Consider the following 26,860-nt stretch of genomic DNA (forward strand, 5'->3'; position numbering starts at 1 on the left):
ATGAACTTTTTCTATTTTTGCAATAATTAGAATCAAATGCTAAACGCGATTTGAGATTAAGTTCTAGGGATTTTGATCCGCTAGATTGTTACACAAGAACAAGATAAATAATTCTAGTGGTTTGGATTTAACATTAACAAACTAGAATTTTGATCTTGATGTAAGCAGAGAAGAAAATAAAATGTTTCAAGGCGGCTGCTTTCTTTTCTTTGTTCTTGAATGAGTTCTTGATTTAGTTGCTGCTTCTCTGCTTCTTTTTAATCAACAACCGAATGGAATTGAATTGGCATGACAATCCTATAGCTGGCAAGACTTTCGGTAGGACAATTGATTGAACTAGCAAGACAATCTGAATGAACTAGCATGACAATCAGAATGAACTAGCATGACAATCAGAATGAACTAGCAAGACAATCCTTCTCCTAGTGTAACTTTCGGTGAGACTATTGAAAATGGCCTAGCATGACAATCGGTATGACAATCCTGATTGTCATGCTAGTTCATTTTCAATTGTCTTGCTGATTTAATGCAGATTTTAATCCAATTTAAATTCTGAAAATTCCTAAAATTAATTCAGAATTAATTAATCAATTAATAAATAAATTATTCTTCGCAGATATAATTTATTTTCTTAATTAAATTAGATGACTTAATTAATTAATAGAGAATTAATTCTAGTCTTCAACAGCACCCATCCTTCTGCAGATCTTCTGAAAATCACTGAAAATTATGAATCAATTCCACCACTTCAACGTTGACACTCGATGTACTGTCTGGTTCATGAGTGACTAACTTCCGTGACGTTTCTTCATGTCTTGACTTTGATACTTTGATTTTCTTCAGATTAAATCCTTGTAATTAATTGATACCCTGACGAGATCTCTGTCACTTGATTAAATCCACGATCTTGATTTATATCACTGAGGCATGATCAACTTCTTGAACTTCTTCCAGTGAATTAACTCCTCAAGTCTGTAGATGAACCTTGTTTCTGAATCCTTTGACAGATATTACTTTGCGAGATCTCTCTGACGGTCGATCCACTATTTACTTATTACATTCTTATTTGAGTTGAGTTGAATCCTCGAATATACAAATAGGCTATGACATATGACTTACACATGGGTTTTATAGTTAAACAATTCATCAATGTTTAGAGTGATTAGTGTTTCAAGATCTAACTATGTGTTTTCTTGATTTTTTTGTAAGATCCAAGCTTGGTAGAGATAGTTAGAGGTTCTTTGAGACTCCCTAGTGATGCTCCATTCTCCAAGCAATTACTAAGTTTGATTTTTTGAGTTTTAAGATGGTTTGGATGGATGATTAGTAAATTGAATGTTTAAGCATGTTAGAGCTTTGATTGTTAAGTGGTTTTGTTGATTATGGAGATAGTATGATACTCGTTGAATTTGAGATTCTTGAGCATGTTTTGACTTAGATCAGTAGTAAATGTATGGATCTTTAGTGGTTGTTGAATTGTAGTTGGTATGGTGTGATTGGTGTTGTGAAAATTTGGGAATCGCTAAAGTATAGCGGTCGTAATGCCCGTTTTTCTAGAAACTGTTTTTATATATAACCTTTGGACTCTAAAACCCAATGCCATGAACTCACCATTTCCATGTATATAGGTTATGTTTTAAGCTTTATTTTGATATATGGATCACTTTAATCGAATTTACGGTTTAGAAGAAACGACTGTCTTAAGTAACGGCGTTTCGCAAACGAAACCCTACCCCTCGAGTAACTTTTAGACCATGTTTAAGGCCTTTAAAAGACTTATTGAAACACTAAACAATTATGTAAAGTTTCTTAAGCAGTTAGTAAAGTCCTCGCGAATAATTCGCCTTAAAATGTTTAACGGCCAATTTTATAAAAATGTTGGAGCCGAGGGTACGCGAGCGACTAACGTAAACCTTTAAGCGTGAAAGCGAGCGTTAGGGTATGCATGAGTAAAGTCTAGTTTCTTAAGCGACCGAGGATTAGTTCCGGATTATGTTGTTGTTTATAGGATACCGGACCAACCCAAAGATCATTACCAGCCCAGGACACTCACGCAAGTTTTCTACCTGTATTACTGTTGTTGTGATGATATATATATATATACACACACACGTTATCTTGAGATAATTGCATGAGTATTGTTAGCAAAATCTTGCTATATATATATGCATGTATATTTTGGGAAGCATGTTGATACTATATATATATATGCATGCATGTTTCGAAATCGTGATATTTCATTGTCAAATACAATTGTTTTAAAGTAGAGCTTACAAGCTACATAATACATATGCTAGTATTTAGCGATATTTTGCGTATCCCCTTAGAGTAGGGCATACAAGTTGAACATTATACCTAAACCGGGAGACGATGTTCCCGAGTATATTATATAGTTTTCAAAATTATTAATCGAATAATACTATTTTTTAAATTATAAGTGAATATTATTTTATGACTATTCATTTAAGATTTTTATTACGATCAAAGATTATTTTAATTATTCAAATCGAGATTTTACTTATAAAACTTATTTTATTTATTAAATGAATATTAGTTTTGAATATTCATTCGAGGACTTATGATCCACTTATTTTATTAAACATTATTCTTTATTTCCTTGAGTTAATTTCACTTGTATCCCTTTAGTTTCAGCATAATGCGGATTGGGTTAAGAACTATAATTATATGCAATATGCATCCCTTATATTTTTAATACCCTTATAATGACCACCCTTCGACCTATTTTTGTTAATTTTGACCGTTAAATAACAGTTGATTAGGGGTAAAATGGAGATATTAAGTATAAAATATTTAAAAAATATATTAAAAATTAGAAAAGACTACAAAATAATATGTAAAAAATATAGTTAATTTTTTTTATAGTGCGAGTATCTATATAAAATTTTTATAATGTGCGTAATAATTATAAATATATCAAAAAAATTAAATATATCAAAAAAAAATTTAACTTGAATATTTTAAAGATGAAATAATTAAATAGAAAAACTAAAAAAATATTATTATTATTTTTAAAAAAGGCTTAAATCGATTTACTACTTGATTCAATTTTTTTTAAATCATTATAGTTTTTACTATTTTTTCCAATATTTTAAATTTATTAATATTTTATTTAAATATTTTATATGTGTTATCTCCGTTTTACCCCTAGTCAACTGAAACTTAACAGTCAAAATGACAGAAAATTGGTTTAAGGGTGGTTATTGTAAGAGTATAGAAACCTAAGGAATGCGTATTGCATATAATTAAAGTTCTTAACCAAATTTGCATTAAGTTAAAACCGACGGGATGTAAAATGAAAATAACTCTATTTCCTTAAAGAATAATATTTCGATATTCGCCTAATAATTTTAAAAGTGATTGATATTATTTAAATCATCCTTACTTAAATATTTTCAGAGATTATTTTCGAACCATATCAAAACCATTTTCAAAAGTATAAAGAGGACCCCAAACTCCGTTATTAAATCTAAATCTTCTTTATGAAGGGGATTTAAATATTCGCTCAAAAATAGGGGTCCTACTCAGTGTTGTATTTTTATATCTGCAACGAAGTTGCTGAATAGATAAACAAGTTTTTGATTACTTACCCAACATTCGGGAAGTAAATCTTTGGAACAAGTTTAATCCTTTAACAGGCATCGCCTGGAAATTATCGGTGAGTTTTCCATTCCAACTAGATACGACTTCTGGGTGGAGCCGTATCAACAAGTTCTATTTGGGGAAAAGGGAGATTAGCTTTACGTTTCAGAGTCATGGAGTTAATCTGAACTAGGAGTAGCGGTAAGTGGCCGAGTTGCGCCGACCCAGCCTTATTTTGTTGGCCCAAATGGCCCGGAAGTTCTGCAGAGATGGTCCATTCCGTTGGAGTCCAGCGTTCGGTCGACAAACAAATTCGACTGTTCTCCTCTACATGTAGAGAATTGTGGGGTTTTACTACTGCGACTGATCATCGTATGTTGTCTTTCTGGCGCGCTAAACTCACGTAATGAGTTCACCATCCACTCTGGATATCTATGCAACACTACCTAGAGCACTTTGATAGATTGGCTACGGCTGGGTGACTGATGGATGTTGGCAGGGTCGAGCTTTTAAAATGATGTTTTTATCAAATGAAGTATCTCGTAACTTCATCTATAAGATAAACTTTCGAAAACTGTTGATACTTTGAACATTAGTAGTTTAAAAGAGTTTGTGGATAAGATATATGATTATATTGAAGTATCTCGTAATTTCACCTTTTAAAACCTATATCTATTAAATGTTATTTTATGCATAATAAAGACTTTCAGTAAGATATCGATTAAGATGTATTGCGTCGTTAATCATAATATACATATTATTTTATGAGCTGTATAGCTCACTCTTGCTTTGTTCATCATCACACAACAACAGCTAGGCAAGATGGCCAGACTCAAGCAGACCCGCCGCAAGAGCGTGGGAAGCGTCCCGCGTCTACCCGCTGATATCTTAGCCGCCATTGCTGCAAAGGTAGATCTTTCTGTAGTTTAGGTGATAACAATAATTCATGCCATTACCACTAAAACCCTGTGATAACAGTCCTAAATTTTCAGAAAACTGTCATTACAATCCGATGACTACGGTCTTAAGTTCTTATTTGATATTTTCACAAATCATGGCATAAATGTGAGATCTAAAAATATTGTCTTGACACTACACATATACAACAATACATATACTATAGCACGTAATACTTTCAAATATATCATCACTTAGCCCAAATTTTGATGATAAAATATACACGCATAATACATAATTTTAAAAGTACTAACAAGATCGAACGAAAACTTACCTCGAAATTCTGACTAGGTATGATTTTACCCTTTTTGACCCTCTAAACAATGTTTTCTTAAAAAACATAAATCACAAAAGTCGAAGTGAACAAAAAGACCATCCGAAAAGTCCAGAATCAACGAATTCCGCTTTGCGATGAATTTACTACGAATTTTACAATATTATTGATTTAGGTCTACAAAGCCCTACAAATTTTGATATTAAAGAAGAGGAAGATGAATATGATATATTTATAGTGATACAAAACCCTATTTCTTAACTAGAAAGTTATCATCATAAAATCAGATCCAAATTCTGGTCCAGTTAGTCTAAGTCAATTTTAAATCCTAATCCTTATCAAAATTTAATCTTGTTTTTTTAATTCTACTATTGTTATTATTATTCCAGAAATTACGGTCCACAGGAACGCATCCTAGGATATGTACTAGTCCCATACCTAATACACTTCAAAAAATAACATTCTCTTGATACCAACTGTAATAGCCCGCACTTCCAGCCTATTAATTCTAAATCAAAACTAATACAAAATTCAATTTATTGATAAAAAATCCTATTACAAAGGGGACTATTATATAAGCGCAGCAAACGGAAGTCCAAAAGTCAATCTACTCCAATCCTAAGTTCTTGAAATCCAATGTTATCCATCAAATTTTAGACAAAACCTATAATTGTAAGTAATGAGCTACACAACCCAGCAAGAAACCAATCGATCCAACCAATGGGGCAAAGTAACATATACACATAGAACAAAATATGGTAATATCTATGATATGAAGTTTCGATAAAGTTTCTTTTTTTATTCGATACACATAACACATAAATATCAATAATTCAAAACCCATAATTCATACCATGACCGATACAACCCGGTGATAACAGTCCTAAATTTTAGAAAATTGTCACTATAATGCGGTGACTCGGGTCCTTAGTTCTTATTCGATATTTTCACAAAACATGGCATAAATCAGAGATCTAAAAATATTATCTTGACACTACACATATACAACAATACATATCCTATAACATATAGTACTTTCAAATATATCATCATTTAGCTCAAATTTTGATGATCAAATATACACGCATAATACATAATTTTGAAAACACTAACAAGATCGATCCAAAACTCATCTCAAATTCTGACCAGGTATGATTTTACTGTTTTTGACCCTCTAAACGACGGTTTCTTAAAAAACATAAATCCCGAAAGTCGAAGAGAAGGAAAAGGTATTTTTGAAAAGTCCAGAATCAACGAATTCTGATTTATGATGAATTTATTATGAGTTTTACAAGAATGCTGATTTATATATACACAACCCTACGAATTTTGATATTAAAGAGGAGAAAGACGAATATGACGTACTTATAATTATACAAAACCCTATTTCTTAACCAGCAGGTTATCTATATTAAAATCAGATCCAAAATTCTAGGCCCATTAGTTAAAGTTTATTTTAAATCATATTCTTATCAAAATTTAATCTTTTTTTTATTCCACTATTCTTATTATTATTCCAAAAATTACGGGATATTATAGAGATGTTTTGAGAAATGTAATGGCGCGCGACATTTTTTTCCCCTTAAATTTTTGATTTAATAAAAACCTGCAAATACATGTTTAATTAGCATTTACACAAATTCTATGACATTGCTATAAAAAAATACATACCAAACAACCATTTTCATATTTTCGTACACATATAGGTTTAAATTGCGTTGATTAATGACCATACGAATAATATGTATATATATATGGACTTTATCCCCGACCATCATTGGATAAGATACACCAGCCGCAATGTTTTATTGTGGTAGATCTCACATGCCGCAGTGTTTCATTACGACAGCCGCAAGCAATGAAACATTGTGCCTGGTGTATGCCAACCAAGTTGGTTGTGGATAATTTATCATATATATAATAGACGGGGTCCACTCACGTGCTATTATCCATAATCCCCTGCACTCATAATACCTTTCGATTATTTAATTATTAGTTTATTATTTAAAAGTTTACGACACAACACACTAATTGCATGTTAACCTTGTGGCACGGTACTCTGATTGCATGTTAACCCATGTACAATTACTGTCTTTCTGTCCTGAACTAAAAATTTAGCACGATATATAATTTTAGAGTGTCGTAAAGGGCCATTATTTTGGCCTTTTACATTTTTGTGCTATTTATGTCATTTTGTTATCCCCTAACAATCTAACAACAGAATTACAGAAGGGGGGTTGAATGGAATTATGGTTTCTTTTGAAAATTTAAAATCTCTTTTGAATATATATATAGCATTGAATGAATATGCAGTAGTACGGATTAAAATCTTCTGACACCTTTTTTCATCTCTGAACTCCATAATCCAATAAGTTCTCAAATGCACTGTATCACCATTGTATGGAATAGTTAAAACTCTAGGCAGTGCATTTAGAATTCACCAGCTTTGTCTGATTTGGCTGATCTTGCTAAGTATTTCAGATTTGGAAACTTGGTGAAGCCAAAATCCTTTCTCATCACAGAGAACACCTTCACAAGGACATTGTGGCCTTCATTGAGAATTTTATGTAAAGGCCAAGTGATCTCCTTGCCTCCCTTGTATTTGAACACCAATCTTTCTGGAACCTTGTTGTAAGGATCAACTCCCCTTATTTCATCTAGCTCGTCCAAGAAAAGATTGATATGTGAGAATTCTTTGATGTCACAGATGAATAGCTGATCATCCTTATTGACTTTGGGCTTAGGCTTAGAAACCACTTTGAGTTGAGGTGGGTTTGGCTTGACTCATACACTTCTCTTCCTTGGATTTCTCTTTTTGGTGGGCAATGGTAGATTAAATTCAGGTAAAGGTAAACTATCCCAATCTATGGGTTCATCCTTGGGTAAGATAGGCTCACCATGAAAGTTGGTGCCTGGATGAACCTTAAATTCAACAGATTCCTCAATGGACACGGTTGGTTGACTTGTAGTTATAGATTGAATTTGATCAATTTCCTTTTCAGTAGCACTAGCTGGCCTTTTTGCATTATCTTTCTTTCGATCCCCTTTTTCCCACTATGGTTTTACTTCCTTCTTCTTTGGTTCATTAACTAAAGTCTTCTCAGTTTCAGTTGAAACAGCCGACATCTCAAGTTTTCTTTCCACTCCTTTAATGGCCTTCTTCTTCCTACTTCTCTGAGCTCCAAGTCTTTTATTTTCTTCTTCTTTAGCTTCCCCAAACTGTGGGTGTCCATTCATCACAAAAATCATTTTTTTATATCTATAGATTCTTGCAATTCTTGGTCTTAACGTGGCATCTTTGGTGATTTTGAAGCTTTCAATTGATTCACCCATCATTTTTCCTTCATCTGGACTAGGAGGAGAATAATCAACCAATATTGGGTGTTTTGTTGATGGTGTGACACTTGCTTGTTTAGTTTCAGCACCACAAAGTTGTTGAACTCATTCTTTGTTAAGGGTTCACCTTTATCTCCTTTTCCTAGCCGCATATCATCCATGGTGATTGGCTTCAACTGTGTAAAATGCTTCATGGATTGATCCTGAGTAGCAGTTGAGCCAAAACCTTCTCAATTCTGTCATCAATCTTCTTCCTTTGCTCTTTTATCTTGAGCTCAGTTGCTGCAAGATTGATTAGATCAATGTTGTCCAAAGCTGGTGGCTTAGAGATAGTAATAGTTGGTGTTGTAAAAGACATGCATGTACTTTAACAAGACTAAGACATTTTGTCAACCCTATGTAAGTTGTATTATGATCTTAATCTGTATTTTGTACTTGTAAAATTTATAGTCTGTAAAAATGTTAAAGAAGCAGACTGGAGCCTTTTTATATAAACAGTATCAAGCCTAAGAATTCTATTTGAAAGAAGATCAAGAAGATCATGCCTCAAAAGAACTATAAAGAAGCTTGGAGTTGAATAAAGATGTTTTAGGAAAAATGAAGGGTTTTTAGCACATAAACGCAGCGAAAACAAAAATTTAATCTTAAAAAAACAAACGAAACCCTCCGCAGGATCCATGCGAAAAATAATATTTAATTCGTAGTTCAGTATGTTTACCTTAAGAAGCTTTACGTTAATGGAAAGATGGAGGTCTTTAATAGCGATCCAAGAACGATGAACGGAGATCCTTAGCAGCTGCTCCTCAAGTGTGAAGCACTCCACCGGTATCCACCAAGAAAATGATGTAATGAAGGAGGAGGAGATGGAGAGAATTAGGGTTTTGTAAATCTTTTGGTTTTGGCAAAAATAGGGTCTATAATATTATATTTATATGCAAAATTTTCAGCTGAAATTTTTTCCATAAAATATTATTATTATTAACCCTTTATTATTCTCATTAACAATTAAAACACCTTTTAATTATTAATCCTTTTTCTAAACACTTTAGAAATAATTCTCTCTCTTGATTTAATTTCCAAAAATTAAATTATTAATTAATAATATTAAGAACCTTTTCTTAATTAATTTATAATCAATTAAATCTCTTTTAATCAATTATTAAATTTGCCAATTAATTATTTATTTCATAAATAAATAATTATCAGCCATTATTAATTAATTCCTCCACCATTAAATCATTCTCTTTTATGGTGTGACCCTGTAGGTTCAATATTAAGCCGGTAGTAGAAATAAATAATAATAAAACTATTTTATCATTATTTATATAAATTATCTAATTCATTAAATATGATTAATTAATTAATCATATTTATTCTACATCGTGAGGGATACTTCTCAGCATATCGCGACTATCCGGATAATACGAATTCACTGCTTAGAATACCAAGAACCTATTCAGTGAGTAGTTACCGTACAATTAATTCCTTCTACCCTGCAATGTCACGATTAAATACAAGGCATGGAACTTGTGTCAGGCCTATCTTATTTAATCATTTGCTTTCCCATTCACTATGCTTAGTTCTATTTAATGTAAATTAGAAACTCCTTTCTAATTTCATTCACTCTGGCCAGAGATTCCTGAACTAACATAAGTGGATCAGCATTGAACATTCTCTTCCTACACTGGAAGGGGTTGATCCTTTATTGATCATACACTATCTTCGTGTATAAATTCCTATACCCAGTAGAGCCCTTATAATTGTCCCTTGAGACTAAAAACTAAACCAAAGCATAGTTCAGTGTACACAAGATGACTATGATGACCTCAAGTCTAAGGATACTTGTACAACTATCACTATGTGAACAATTGCTGACACGTGAGTGAACTCCATCAGTTGTTCAGCTGTGTGAGTCATGTTCAGTGAACTTATTTTATAATAAGCACCTACATACTAGCTATAGTGTCACCACACAATTGTCTATGAGAACAGACATCCTTCATAATGAAGCAAGCATAGTATGTACCGATCTTTGCGGATTATTAATTACCAGTTAGTAATCCTACGACCAGGAACTATTTAAGTTTAGAGTTATCATCTTTTAGGTCTCATTATTATGATCTCATCACAATCCATAAGAAGCTTTACTCTAAACTGTGGTATATCTTATTTAAACATTTAAATAGATAGAGCCCGCAATAAAAACAAAACAAGTCTTTTATTAATATCAATGAAATCAAAACAGATTACATAAAATTTATTTTTAAATCCTCATACATGATTGGACTTAGGACATATCTCTTTCAATCTCCCACTTGTATGAAATCCATTCACTCTGGTATCTAATACCCATATTGTCTTTATGACGATCAAAGTGACTTTGAGAAAGTGGCTTTGTGAGTGGGTCTGCTACATTGTTATGTGTGTCAACTCTCTCGACGTTGACATCTCCTCTTTCAATAATCTGAATTGCACCACCATTCAGAGTAAACACGTACCCTAACATGGATTTGCTATCACTTTCTGATTGAAAACTAGAGTCAGTATAACCCTCTATTTTCAACTCAGATTCACCACCAAAAACAAGAAAAATGTTCTGAGTCCTTCGCAAGTACTTAAGGATGTTTTTCACTGTTTTCCAGTGGTCTTCACCTGGATTGGACTGATATCTGCTCGTCACACTAATTGAATTAGCAACATCAGGCCTTGTACACAACATCGCGTACATGATAGATCCTATTGCTGAAACATAAGGAATCTTACTCATACGCTCTTTTTCCTCAGGTGTCTTAGGAGACATTTTTTCGGAAAGGGACACTCCATGGCTCATCGGTATGAGACCTCTTTTGGAGTTTTCCATGCTAAAACTTTTAAGCACTTTCTGGATGTATGTACCCTGGGTAAGACCTATCATTCTTCTAGATCTATCTCTATAGATCTTCACACCGAGAATGTAGGATGCTTCTCCCAAGTCCTTCATGGTGAAGTTCTTTGATAGCCATACTTTGACTGATTGTAGCATCGGTATATCATTTCCTATAAGAAGTATGTCATCCACATACAATACAAAAAATATTACCACGCTCCCACTAACCTTCTTGTAGACACATGGTTCATCTATGTTTTTGATAAAACCAAACTCTTTGATTGTCTCGTCAAAATGGATGTTCCATCTACGAGAAGCTTGCCTTAAATCATATATGGTTCGCAGTAGCTTACACACTAGGTGTTCATTTCTCTTGGAAAGAAAACCCTCTGGCTGTGTCATATACACTTCCTCCTCAAGTTCCCCATTGAGGAAGGCCGTTTTCACGTCCATTTGCCAGATCTCATAGTCGTAGTAAGCAGCAATCGCAAGAAAAATCCGAATTGATTTTAACAGGGCTACAGGCGAAAAAGTTTCATCAAAGTCAATCCCTTGCCCTTGTTTGAATCCTTTTGCCACGAGCCTGGCCTTATAGGTCTCCACCTGGCCATCTGCTCCAATCTTTCTTTTATATACCCACTTGCACCCAATAGGCTTAACACCTTCAGGCGCCTCAACTAGAGTCCATACTTGGTTGGTATACATAGATTCCATTTTGGATTTCATGGCACTATGTTATTTCTCTGAGTCAACACTACTCATAGCCTCATTATAGGTCACAGGGTCGTCATCATCAATGATTGACAACTCATTGTCATTCTCAATGACAAGGCCATAATACCTCTCAGGTTGGCGAGATACTCTCCTTGTCCTACGAATAGGCTGTTCCACAGAAGGTTGTTCAGTCTGAACATGTGTTTCCACTTGATCCGTAGTAGTTTGTGCTTCTTGAACTTCATCAAGTTCAATTTCGCTCCCACTGTTTCCTTCAAGGATAAACTCCTTTTCCAAGAAGGTAGCATGTCTGGAGACAAACACCCGATGATCGGTGTAAAAGTAATACCCCAAAGTCTCTTTAGGATATCCCACAAAATTACATTTTACGGATCGAGATTCCAGCTTATCCGGGTCAACTTTCTTGACATAAGCTGGACATCCCCAAATCTTAACGTGTTTAAGACTCGGTTTCCTTTCTTTCCATATCTCATATGGTGTTTGAGGAACAGATTTGGAAGGCACCTTATTCAGTAAATATGCTGAGGTTTCCAATGCATAACCCCATAGGAATACTGGAAGATTCGCATAGCTCATCATGGACCGAACCATGTCTAACAAAGTTCGATTTCTCCTTTCAGATACCCCATTTAACTGTGGAGTATATGGAGGAGTCCACTGGGAGACTATACCATTTTCTTTGAGATAATCTAGAAACTCTCCATTCAAGTATTCACCACCTCGATCTGATCGAAGAGTTATAATACTGTGTTTGGTTTGTTTCTCCACTTCATGTTTATATTCTTTGAACTTTTCAAAGGCTTCAGACTTGTGTTTCATCAAATACACATATCCGAATCTAGATCTATCATCTATGAAAGTAATGAAGTATGAAAATCCACCCATGGCTTGCGTAGACATTGGTCCACATACATCTGTGTGTACCAATCCTAGCAAATCTGCAGCCCTCTCTCCATGTCCACTAAATGGAGATTTGGTCATTTTACCCAATAGACAAGACTCGCATGTAGGATATGATTCAAAATCAAAGGGGTCAAGTAACCCTTCCTTATGCAATGTCCGTAGTCTATTTTCACTAATATGACCTAGCCTACAGTGCCATAAATAGGTCAGATTTTCATCATCTCGTTTTCTTTTATTAGTTTGTTCAATCTGAAGTAAATCATGCTCTACGTCACATACATACAGACCATTATTTATAATACCACGTCCATAAAGAACATTATCTCTAAGGATAGAACATTCATTATTCTTAATAATAAATGAAAAATCATCCAAATCCAACATAGGGATAGAAACAATATTCCTCATAATAGAGGGAACGTAATAACAATTATTCAGAATAATAGTCTTGCCCGTAGACATATGTAAACTAAATGATCCTACAGATATGGCCGCAACCCTTGCTCCATTGCCCATACGTAGAATCCTCTCATCTTTTTCAAGAGTCCTACTTCCCTTTAGTCCTTGCAACGAATTGCAAATATGAGAACCACAGGCGGTATCTAATACCCAAGTAGAAATTTGACCTAGTGACATATTAACTTCGATCATGAACATGCCTGAATCAGAAGCGGTAGTCTTACTACCCTTCTTCTTCTTCTTCAATTCTGCAAGGTAAACCTTGCATTTCCTCTTCCAGTGTCCCAACTTGTTACAGTAAAAACAAACAGCTAAATTAGGACCAGTCAACTTGTGAGCATCTAGTATGCTTCGAAGTGATAGTGCAGAAGACATGACGAATATAGTAAATCTGTAAATTATAAACACAAAACAACACTTAGCAAATATTCAATTTCATTTCAAAACACTATATGAATCGGGTCTTTATTCATAAGTGTCTCCCACTAGTTTATCTAATTTATTCAACCCCCTAAGTGAAAATTAAGCATTCATAATGCTCGTGGGAATAGGGATCCTACATTCCATCACACAACCTCGGTTGTGGCACGAAATGTCATGTGATGTTCAATAGGCAGACAACTCTTGTCAATTACATCTTATGTTATTCCCTAATATAAATTTAGCCTCTTGAATAATTGAGTCACGGCTGTGGCACGACAAACTCAATATTCTAAGTCAAGTCTAACCCAACATTTCGTATAATTGAATCAGTCTCCAACGGCCCACGGCTGTGGCACGTATCTGCCTTTAGATTCTAATTCAATGTACACATCTCTATGTAATAGACAAGTATTTCTTATTTTGGAATCAAAGCCCTCGGCTGTAGCACGAAACGACAATGATTTAAAAATAAGAACCACTTTCTCCCATGTTGGAAGGCTATGACCGACACAAGCCCGTTGTGTCATTGGCCAATTACTACTTGATATTATTTAATTTTAGAGGGATTATATTACGTTACAATCATAATCATATTATAAAGAGATTCTTCCTCTTAAATTAAATATTTCAAATCAATAATCGATAATCAGATGATTCCCAGATCGGGTGGAGCATTGTCAAGAGGCGTCACTTAATAACCCTTTCTTACAGATAGAAATTTGTTGTTGACAGAATCATCCTTTCTCTCAATATTGAAAATTTATATTCAATTACGTGTTTCATAAACACAAGAATCTTATGATCATATTCATAATATTTATTGTTAAGGCAAGAAATGATTCCTATTCTAGATTTTCTAGAGCACGCCTTATATTGATTTAAGTTCACCTAAATCTATCATCGCATGGTAAACATAAACATATATCTCATATATAAAATTAAATAAATAAGTAAATATAAAGTGCAATAAAGTAAATGTGTTTGGTTATGACCCCATCCTATGTGATCTTTATCAAGCTCATGATAAAGATCAAGGTCAATCTAATATGGTGATGGAAATAAATACAACTACTTATTACATAAGTCTTCTTGTATGCCTCGTCTTCTTCTTTGTATCACCTCCATTGGATAGCCTTCTTGAGTGCTAAATTACATTACATGTTTGAAAGTAAAACTAATCTAATGAACTTACAAGAATAACTCGAGTTATATTCGAGATTTATGATTACAAAGATTGACGACATGCAAGTCGTATTTAAAACCAAAACGAAAACCATTACACAAAGGTCGAAAGGCCATAACCATCCACCATGCTCGTACAACACATAAAAGCATGTTAAAACACATAATATGATCTTAACATATCATGTTATCCATGATCTAATCATAAAAAGAAAAAATAACAAAAATCAGAAAAATCAGAATCAAATCAGAAAAACAAGAATCACTGTTTACGGGCAGTAAACGACGTCAAACGCCTTACAGATAAGTCGTTGATAGCTTTAGCTATCAGTTTTGTTCAGACGCTCGTTTACCTATGGAATAGGGTATTCGTTTGCGTAAATCGGACATCACACCCAGATCTCAGCAAATCTGCAACAACCAATTCAGAATCCATATCTAATATGATTCTCATAATTAGAACAAATATAAATCATGTATATATCAGTATATATACAGATTACATAATCATCTTATGATTATACAACTCACATGAATATCATATATTCAAAACCATACATATATAAGCATATTATATCAACATCAAATCATGGTGAATCACGTACATGCTCATATATCGAAAACAGTTAAACACATAAACGAATTAAAAACTTTTCGCAAGTAGCTCTGATGCTATTGAAGGGTTTTTAGCACATAAACGCAGAGAAAACGAAAATTTAATCTTAAAAAAAAACGAAACCCTCCGCAGGATCCATGCGAAAAATAATATTTAATTCGTAGTTTAGTATGTTTACCTTAAGAAGCTTTACGTTAATGAAAAGATGGAGGTCTTTAATAGCGATCCAAAAATGATGAACGGAGATCCTTAGCAGCTGCTCCTCAAGTGTGAAGCACTCCACCGGTATCCACCAAGAAAATGATGTAATGAAGGAGGAGGAGATGGAGAGAATTAGGGTTTTGTAAATCTTTTGGTTTTGGCAAAAATAGGGTCTATAATAGTATATTTATATGCAAAATTTTCAGCTGAAATTTTTTCCATAAAATATTATTATTATTAACCGTTTATTATTCTCATTAATAATTAAAACACCTTTTAATTATTAATCCTTTTTCTAAACACTTTAGAAATAATTCTCTCTCTTGATTTAATTTCCAAAAATTAAATTATTAATTAATAATATTAAGAACCTTTTCTTAATTAATTTATAATCAATTAAATCTCATTTAATCAATTATTAAATTTGCCAATTAATTATTTATTTTATAAATAAATAATTATCAGCCATTATTAATTAATTCCTCCACCATTAAATCATTCTCTTTTATGTTGTGACCCTGTAGGTTCAATATTAAGCCGGTAGTAGAAATTAATTATAATAAAACTATTTTATCATTATTTATATAAATTCTCTAATTCATTAAATATGATTAATTAATTAATCATATTTATTCTACATCGTGAGGGATACTTCTCAGCATATCGCGACTATCCGGATAGTACGAATTCACTGCTTAGAATACCAAGAACCTATTCAGTGAGTAGTTACCGTACAATTAATTCCTTCTACCCTGCAATGTCACGATTAAATACAAGGCATGGAACTTGTGTCAAGCCTATCTTATTTAATCACTTGCTTTCCCATTCACTATGCTTAGTTCTATTTAATGTAAATTAGAAACTCCTTTCTAATTTCATTCACTCTGGCCAGAGATTCCTGAACTAACATAAGTGGATCAGCATTGAACATTCTCTTCCTACACTGGAAGGGGTAGATCCTTTATTAATCATACACTATCTTCATGTACAAATTCCTATACCCAGTAGAGCCCTTATAATTGTCCCTTGAGACTAAGAACTAAACCAAAGCATAGTTCAGTGTACACAAGATGACTATGATGACCTCAAGTCTAAGGATACTTGTACAACTATCACTATGTGAACAACTGCTGACACGTGAGTGAACTCCATCAGTTGTTCAGCTGTGTGAGTCATGTTCAGTGAACTTATTCTATAACAAGCACCTACATACTAGCTATAGTGTCACCACACAAGTGTATATGAGAACAGACATCCTTCATAATGAAGCAAGCATAGTATGTACCGATCTTTGCGGATTATTAATTACCAGTTAGTAATCCTACGACCAGGAACTATTTAAGTTTAGAGTTATCATCTTTTAGGTCTCATTATTATGATCTCATCACAATCCATAAAAAGCTTTACTCTAAACTGTGGTATATCTTATTTAAACATTTAAACATATAGAGCCCGCAATAAAAACAAAACAAGTCTTTTATTAATATCAATGAAATCAAAACAGATTACATAAAAGTTATTCCTAAATCCTCATACATGATTGGACTTAGGACATATCTCTTTCAAAAAATACTCCAAGTCAAGATCTCTACGTCACAGATTTAATGTTATAGAGAAGTCATTCGAGAACTCCAGAATGGCTTATCGAGAAGTCAGGAAAGCTACTAAAGAACTCAGTGAGATTCGACAAGTCAAGAAGACATGAAGGTTGGAGATATCGACAAGTCATTTCTTCACTAGAGAACTCAGAGTTATCGACAAGTCTATATTCATTAGAGAACTCCGAGTTATTGATAAGTCTAAGTTTACTAGAGTATTCAGAGATATCAATAAGTCAAAATTCACTAGAAAACTCTAAGTTATCGACAAGACAAAGTGAAGACATGATGCTGAGAGATCTCGACAAACTAAAGTTTCATTCGAGAACTCAGAGACATCTATAAGTCAAATTCACCAGAGCAGTAGAGATCTCGATAAGTCATTTTACTTATCGAGATGTCAAGATCTCTATATGCCTAAACTGGAGATCTCGAGTAAAATTCTCAAAGTACAGAATCACAGACCAGTTCAATATCCAAGATCAACAATCAACAAACAATCCAACCAGCTGGATTGACAAGTCTACAAAAAGCACCTTGAAGAATATGCAAGATCAATGGTAAAGATTAACTGACAAAGGAAGATCAAAGTGAACACGGGATGCTAAAGATATGCTACGCCAGAAATGGAAGATCTACTTTTCTATAAATAGAAATGACAAGTGACAGTTTAGAAAAGCTAATAGCATGTCTTATTATACACTGTGTAAACCAGTAGTTAACTGAGTTATAAAGTTAACACTGGTCCTTAGTCAGTTGTAACAATTTAGATCAAATTTCTTGTAACACTCTCAAGGAGAAGCTAAGCTCTTTATCAACAAAGAGCCTAGAAATTTTGTAGCAAAACAGTCTTAATTTTAATATAAAATTAAGTGAGTTTTGAAGATCTGTGTTCTTTATTTTCTGTAAGCTTAAATTTTGTATGAACACATTTCATTAAAAGATTTAGTTTACTTTGTTCAACCATAAACATTCAAGAAAAATAAAAACAGTAAAACACATTCACCCCCCCCTCTGTGTGTTATTCATTTCCTAACAGCTAGTACTATCACTTTGCTGAATTGATATGCACAACCTTCCCCCCTTTTGGTTATCATTAAGTAAAATGGGGTTTGAAGTTTGAGCAGCCACCAACTGTTGAAGTAATTGAGTTTTAGCTTCTTGGTTTGAAATTATCTTGGCCACTGAGCTCTCAACAGATGTCATTCTGGAACTCAAGGCCTCAACCTTCCTATTTAGATCACTTTCCTTTCTGAGTTTATGATGAATATCCTTCATTGTTGACTCATGAAGCTCGATCTCAATTTTTTTATTGAGGTCTTTCTTGACTGTATCAATAGTATTCTTGAGCTCATCCATATCATGATTCTGTTTAAGAGTCTGAATTTTGTGCAACTGTAGAGATTCAAGATGGTTTTCAGCAGACATCTGGTACTAGCATTAGTGGTGGCTTGAATGGATGATTGAGTTTGAGAAATGAGCTTGAACATTATGGAGTTGAAATGATGATAAATACAATCCTTTGTTAGCATCCAAGCTAGAATGTCTGAAAGATGAACTAGGGCATGCAGCTCACGCTAAGTTCATGCTAGGTTTATCAATATCTTCCCCATTCAACTCATCGCCGTAAGAGTCACCAGAATCATACTTGAAATCATCACCAGCTGTAGGTGGAAGAGAGTTGATTGCATCCTTTTCTCTTAGCATTGAAGTTGTAGTATGTACCAGATTACGAGTCCTCTTTGCTTCCTCATTGCCCTGAACAACCAATATTTGGTAGGCTGTAATAGGATGAGTAAATGTCTCAGCATCTAGGGAATAGAATCTATAACAGCTCCGTATTCTTTCTGATATAGTCTTTTCCTTTCATCCTTATTGACATTCATTGACTCACTTGCAATGGTATCCAACCTTATTCCTTATGTGCCTGCTTTTCTCTCATTTTACCTCTCTTTTTGTATCAAGGGCTCCCTTGACTCCCCACCCTCACACCCTCACCTTCACCATCTAAGGTGGGACTCACTCACTTTTACCATGTTGGAAGAAATAGAATGCGGAAGTTCACTCATTTCCTCTCCTTTTTCCTGAGAGCAACTCAGCCTCTCACTCAAGTCACTTATTTGCCTCAAACCTAGGAGTGATTGTACAACTACTAATTCATCTACACTTGTCACGGTTTTGGAAATATTTAGTTGTGTAGAGACTGTCAACGGATAAGTGATATCCGTCGAAGTAGCAGTTGTGAGTATCAACTGATAAATAATGTTAAGCTTATCAGTTGAGGGACAATCACTTATCAATGGATGTGGAATATCCGTCGAAAAGGTTGAAATAAAAGAGTTAGGGGTTGAAACTATGGTTGAGTCTATGGAGATTGATTTTAGGATTTTATGCACATACTCATCATTAATTTTAGAAAGAAAGGGCAAGTGAGCCAACAAATCATCAATAAGATGATGCTGACTTGCTATAGATTTTGGCTTATCCAAGAATTTGAAGGATGTAAAATCAGGAATTGATATGTTTATCATGTCCACATCCAGTGAGTTTGTGGGAGAATTATGTGTGTATGGTGTATTGATAATGAGAGATTTTGTTGTGACTCCATAATAATTGGAGCCACATCAGATTCTGGAACTTGAGATTTTTCAGGGCTTACGACCTTCCCAGACCTCAATATAATTGCCTTAACCTGCTCTTCTGCTTCCCTCTTTCCTGGAAGTTTTGTATCACTAGAAAGCGTTCCTGGTAGTCGATTCAATAAGGCTTTAGCAATTTTTCCTATCTGGTTCTCCAGAGTCTTGATAGAAACAGCCTGGCTTTGGCATATAAGAGCCTAGTTTTTACACATAAGCCTCAACTCCTCCAATTCAGATTTTTCATTCGAAGATTGACCTGCATCATGAGTTTGTTATTCAAGTTGGAGTTGTTGTCTTGGTGTAAATTGTTGCTGAAAACCGGGAAGATTGAATTGCTTGTTTCCAAACTGCTGGAACGAATGTTGCATCACATTCTGATTGTTGCTCCAGCTGAAGTTAGGATGCTTCCAGTTGCCAGGATGATAAGTGTCTAGAACTGGTTGCTGCGATCTCTGAAAGTTGCTCACAAACTGAGCTGATTTACAAGATATAGCACAATGCTCTGTCGCATGCGAACCTGCACACAGTTCATAAACACCGGTTATCTGATTAACACCATAGTTAGCCAGAGAATCGATCTTTATAGACAACTCCTTTAGTTGAGCAGTGATAGCCGTAGCTGTATCCACTTCAAGAATTCCTGCTACATTGCTCTGTGGCAATCTCTGGGTTGGATAGTGATATTTATTAGCAGCCATCAATTCAATTAGATCATAAGCTTCATCGGAGCTCTTTGCCCATAAGGCTCCACCTGATGCTGCATCGAGCATGGGTCTGGACTGTGCTCCCAAACCATTATAAAAACAATTGATGATCATCCAATCAGGCATGCCATGATGAGGACACTTCTTAAGCATCTCCTTGTAGCGATCCCAAGCTTCACATAGAGTTTCTTCCGATTACTGCGCAAATTGAGTAATAGCATTCCTGATTGTAGCTGTCTTCGCCATAGGGAAGAATTTAGTGAAAAACTTTTGAGCAAGATTTTCCCAAGTAGTAATCGAACCAGCTGGTAGAGAGTGTAACCAGCTCTTAGCCTTGTCCCTCAGAGAGAATGGGAACAGTCTCAGTTTCACCGCATCCTCAGACACACCATTGAACTTAAAGGTGTCGCAGATCTCAATAAAATCCCTAATGTGCATATTGGGATCTTCCGTTGGAGAACTCCCAAACTGGATTGAATTCTGCACCCATTGAATTATGCCAGGCTTGATCTCAAAGGTATTAGCTGTGATAGCTGGCCTGAAAATGCTAGATTGAATGTCATTGATCTTGGGTTAAAAAAAATCCATCAAGGCTTTCGTTCGTGCTGCTGGATCTCCCATTATAATGAGTACCTAAAACACAAACAAATAAACCATGAAAGTAAAAGAATCCGAGTCAGTGAACTTTAATGACCACTGATGACAAGCACATAAACTAAACAATTACCAACACCGAGTCCCCGGCAGCGGCACCAAAAACTTGTTAGGACGTTAACACGCACTAATAATACACGCAAGTATACACGTTCACAAGTAGTATAAGATATAAATCAGATTCGTTCCCACTGAGACTGGTTTAGGTTAAGTTCAATTTATGCATCTATACAACAATGTATGGTTATCGCTCAATGCTAAGATAAATAACAAATTGGGTTTTGATTAAACTAAGAGATTATACTAAATAACATTGACTAAGAGAACTAAGGTTGAATTACTATATATGACATGTAATATCTGGGATATATCGTGTAATTCTTTTTGCTAGTAAATAAATATTATGCATGTTCAGTATTTATTCTGTGAATTAATTGTTAAATGATATATGTATTTGGATGTTTAAAAATAATATCAATTGAGTATTTTAATTTTTATATGTCCAAAATAAAATATAGATAATTGTCATATCTCCCTATTTATTTTTATGTTGATTTATGATTTTATAGGAAATTTATGAATTTTATAAAATCTTTTTTCCGAGTATTGATGAACTATTTTATATAATCGGAAACCAACCGACGTCACCCGTTTTTACGTTTTTATAACCCGAAACTCTTCCGAGAACTCCTTCCAAACTTAATTGCAATATTCCGAGCATTTTCCATGTTTCGATTTTTTCGATTCGGCGTACGATTTGTCCTGTGCGGGTCCTAGCGCAATATTTTCGATAAATCATTCATTTCGGTAAACCAATAAAATTCGTATTTTTGATAAACGGAATCTTTTATTAAACTATTTCAATTATCACCTCGTAATACGTGTAACCAGGCGCTGAGACCAAGACCGCAGTACAAATTGTACTAATTTGGATAATTATCCCGAAAACCGGTACCGTTTGGATCTGTTTTTATAAATAAAAAAGTATTTGTAAACAGTAATTATATAATTTTACAGAGAAAATCTATATATTCATATAAACTTTCAAGAATCAAATAGCAATTCGGAGGTGTTATTGAAATCCGTTAGGAAATCTTGAGTAACCAAAATGAAGGGTTTGAAGTGTTCTATCAGATTATCCAAGTTTCAGAACTGCAGAATCAAAGGTTTATTTTCTATATTTTTATTTATTTTCGAATTATTTTGATTAAAAATATGAATTTTTGTACGGATGATTGTTTGAATGATTGGATGCTTGCATGTTGTAGAGCTTGTTCTCCAGATGATTTTCATATGTCATATGACTGATTTGGAGTTCAATAACATGTTCAAAATTGAGTTTAATCTTCGAATTTTAAAATTAGGGTTTATAACCCGTATGAATGTTTTTTTTATCGTAGGTAACCCGCAGCCGCTACCCTTCGGGTGCGCACTGGGTAAATCCTACAGGCTCACGTAATAGCCTGCAAACCACGTGAACCAAGGTAAACCGCATTTAAGCGACAGGCTCTGGCTCAGGAGGCATAATCATAAATTCTCCTCCCGTGGGATTCGCACCTGTGACCAAGAGGATAGTTTTCCTCTCTTTAACCAACTGAGCCAACCCTTGCGGGCCCGTATGAATGTTCTTAATTGAAATTTAGGGCTTTTTGTTCTAGGGGTTATTAGCTGTTGAAATATAGTGGGTTATGTTCCTTATGAAATTTGCAATCGATTGGTATATAGCTCGTTAACAGAGGATCCCTGAATCGAAGGGAGTTGTGTTTTGAAGTTTACGTCGGGTCGCCGGAAACCGGCGAACTTCTCGGCCAATTTCCGGCCAACCCAGAGGTTATTGATGTGTTTTGAAGATGTAATCTGGAAGAGATTGTGGTGTGAGGATGCCGGGAACGTGTTCTCCGGCCATCCCCGTAATTTTCCGACGACTGAACTGCAAAATTGCATTTTAGTCCCTGTACTTTTGAAAACGATGAAGTTTAGTCCCTGTAGTTTGCAAAGTTTGCAAAAATAGGATTCCTGTTTATAAATATTTAAAAATCATATTTCCTATTTATTCTAATTATAAAAATTCGTTTTTAATTTCTGAAAATTCCAAAAATTCTTATTTTAATTCAAAAATAAATCTGAATTAAGTAGTTAATTAATTTTAGTTAATAATTAATTGATTAATTGGTCAATTAATTCGAAAATTAATTGATTAATTGATTTAATTAATTATTAATTGATTTTAATTAATTATTTAATTAGATTTAATTATTTAAAAATATTTTAAAAATTCCGAAAAATAGTTTCAAGCTTCAAAATATTATTTAAATTATTTTCAAGGCTCGATAATTATTATAAAATTGTTTTGAACCCCGATTTGGCCAACCGAACCCCGTTTATTGCTTTGAAATTAATCCAACGACCTGTTTTAATTTTGAAAAATGTTTTTAAAATCATAATAAATAGGCAAAAGCCTGTTTATGACCCGAGACTCCTTTATAAATGATATATCATTGATTGTTTGACGTGTTACGTGTTATATGTGACTTGTTGTTTAGTTGTCAGTCTATATGTTCGGTGTTTACTTGTTTATGGCATAACTTTCAACCCGTTAATCGGATTTTGGTAAAACGAAGGGAAAGATAGAAGTGTATACCGAATAGAATCGTATGAGTTGAGTATTGATAGATGTTTATGATATATGAGCAGAAGAGGCAAGGCGTAGGAAAGGGAAACAGATAGTCGAGGAGTAGGAGATTGTGATTGGAAGTTAGAGAAGTATAGCAAGCTAATATCAGGCAAGTGTTCTGAACTTTCTCGAGATATATCGTAGTTGATTAATAGTCTTGTTTCATGTTGCAAGTGCTTTGAAGCACTGAACCCTAAACCTTGATTTCAGTTGTTGATCTTTGAGCCATGAACCTTATTCTTTCTGAACCATTGATTGTTGTATACCCGAATACGAACCACAGATATACGATACTACTCCACAAATATATACAAACTAAATGCCAAACACTGAATCAAATTGCTTACATATTCAAACCATTGTACCTTATGCTTTGAAAGACCAAATCCTTGTAACCTTGAAACGTTGATTCCTTTGTTATCCAATTCTTTCATTACCTAACAGCCATTCTTTGAAATTGACATATTGATCCTTTGTGAAGATTGCAACCATTTCATTATTAAATATTCAATGTTGCTTATGATTTTGTTTATTGCCTTACATTGTTTATTCTGTTATTATGTTAGAATTGGATTGTTTTATAAAATTGTGGACCAGATTCATGGTCAGACTAGATTGGTGGTCAAGTTAGGCCAATGTGTGCCTTGGATCCAGTAATTAGAGCAGAGCTGTGAGCCTTGCTCGGGATTAGTGCTTGACTGATCAGCAGCCTAACCTAGGTTTTAAAATATAAATATAATATCCAATTCTAAATCATTATTCATTGTTCACTTGATATCATAACCCTTTTCACTTGATGATCATTATTCTCAGTCTTGTCATTGTGACTTTCTGAGCTAGTTAGCTCATTTGTGCGGTGTTGTTTATGTTCTTTTCCAGTTAAGAAGGAACCAGTTGGTAGCGAGGATCCCCAATCCAGTGCGAGAGCTAGGGGTCCAGGTTGATCGAGTTAAACTATCTGGAAGCTTTTGAGATAGTTTAAGTTTGTAAAAATTTGTAATAATATTTAATGTTCAGTTCTAAGTTTGAATAATTGGGATTTGGACGTTGTAATATAAAGTGTGTGTGTGTGGCTTGTGTGCATACTTTAACCTGTTGCGGTCCGTGGTAGTTGGTAAGTAGGGTCACTGCATGTTATTATCTTTATTACTGTTATAAGCAGGTTATAAATAAGATGTGTGTATGTGTGGACCCCAAACTTCTGACCCAGGTTTGGAGGGCGCCACAGGTTTGGTATCGGAGCTATAGGTTATAAGTCACTAACACAAGCTTAGGTTGACGGGAATGGGTAGAGGGTTAGGATTAGAAGTAAGGAAATAGAAAGATAGAACGTTGAGAGGATGAGTGCGACGGTATAACATGTATTAGTATAATTTATGTCGTGGTCCGAGATTCTTATATTGCGATATGATTTCAGATTACAGCGATGGACGACTCTTTCATCTCCGTACCAGCTGATCACTCAGAGCCCTCAGTTGGGGGACCATCTTCGGATCTACGTCCTGTTATTCCACCAGTGTTGGCTATTTTACCTCCACTTGTGTTGCAGCCCGTACCACTGTAGGCTATTCCACCCCCAGGCATGAGGCCACCTATCAGAGGACCTCCACCAGCTGATTCAGTTGCGGGTGCCCCATTCCAGTCTACATTGCATTATGTTCCTTATTACCGGTATGAGGCTCTTTTATTGGAGCGTGATTCCTTGTTGGCACAGATCCGAGAGCTGCAGCATATCATCAAGACTACAGATGTTGATCGTGGTGTGAGGGAGCTTCGAGAAGAGATCCATGTGATACACAGGATTCTTGAGGCTAGGTTACATGGAGCTACATTACCTGGTCGAGGCCCTGATGCACTTATGGGATGGGCTAGTGAGGTGATGGAAGAGTTTGAGAGGCTGGGAGGACCAGAGTTTCCTTGGAGTTAGATCCAGAGATGGAGATGTTGATCAGTGCTATTGTGGTTGTTTAGTATGTACAGTAGTGTGTAGTATGTATCAGTAGACTTTTGGGTTGTATTTATAGACTAGATCTGCTGATTAGTGAGTAAGTTTGTTGTATTCTTTTGCTTTTTCTTCCGAAGCGTCTTTACACTTGTACTACCTAAAACTTTTGATCTATATATATATCAGTACCTTTTCCTTTCCAGCATTGTCATTTACATTACTGCACCTATTTTACTTTACTTTATTTATTGTACTAGTTATACCCCTGTGATACCATGTACCCTATTCCCTTAACTGTTTATATTCTGTAAAGAAGCATGCAATTTACTTAGTTCAACTGTAACAACTGTTTTCAAAAAAGAGATATTTCTGTTTTTCAAAACTTTTTTTTATGTAAAGGATTTGATTTAAAAGCTAAATAAGTTGTTTGATTCTTTACAGAAAATGCCTCCCAGAAGAAATACCCGCACCAACACCCAGAATGAAGAAACCAACAACAACCATAACAACCAAGATGATACTAACCAGAATGCAGACCCAGGACCCATAGACCCAGCAATAGCCCAGATTCTTCAAATCTTGGCCCAACAAACAGTTCACCTGACACAACAACAACAAAGACAAACCAATCCCCAGGTAACTTTCAAAACTTTTCAGGCAGTAAACCCACCAGAATTCAAGGGTTCCCTAGATCCGATTGAAGCAAATGTTTGGTTAAAGAAAATAGAGAAGTCGTTTGCTTTAGTTAAAGTGAAGGAAAAATAGAAGGTGGAGATTGTAAGTTATTATTTGAAGAATGAGGCCACCTATTGGTGGGAGACTGTGAAGATATTGGAAGGTACAGATGTTATTTGGGGGAGGTTTAAGGAATTGTTTTTAGAAAAATATTTTCCCCAGTTTGTTCAGGATCAGATGGAGCTGAAGTTTTTAGAGTTAAAGCAAGGAAATATGTCGGTAGCTGATTATGAAAGTAAGTTTGAAGAGTTGTCAAGGTATGTGCCGTCATATGTAGATACTGACAGGAAGAAGGATAAGAGATTCTAGCAAGGTCTGAAGCCATGGATCAGAGGGAAGGTAGCCATATTTGAATTGGA

General features: G+C 34.7%; 1 non-coding gene across 1 annotated transcript; it reads left to right on the plus strand.

The window, feature by feature from the left end:
• Window positions 1–20,617: 20,617 nt before the first annotated feature.
• On the plus strand, window positions 20,618–20,724 carry LOC141710180 (small nucleolar RNA R71). Its single transcript, XR_012570712.1, has one exon. It is a non-coding gene; the product is annotated as a small nucleolar RNA R71 (small nucleolar RNA).
• The last annotated feature ends 6,136 nt before the right edge of the window (window positions 20,725–26,860 follow it).

This window comes from Apium graveolens, chromosome 2 (assembly GCF_009905375.1).
Source record: "Apium graveolens cultivar Ventura chromosome 2, ASM990537v1, whole genome shotgun sequence".
NCBI classification, from domain to species: Eukaryota; Viridiplantae; Streptophyta; class Magnoliopsida; order Apiales; family Apiaceae; genus Apium; species Apium graveolens.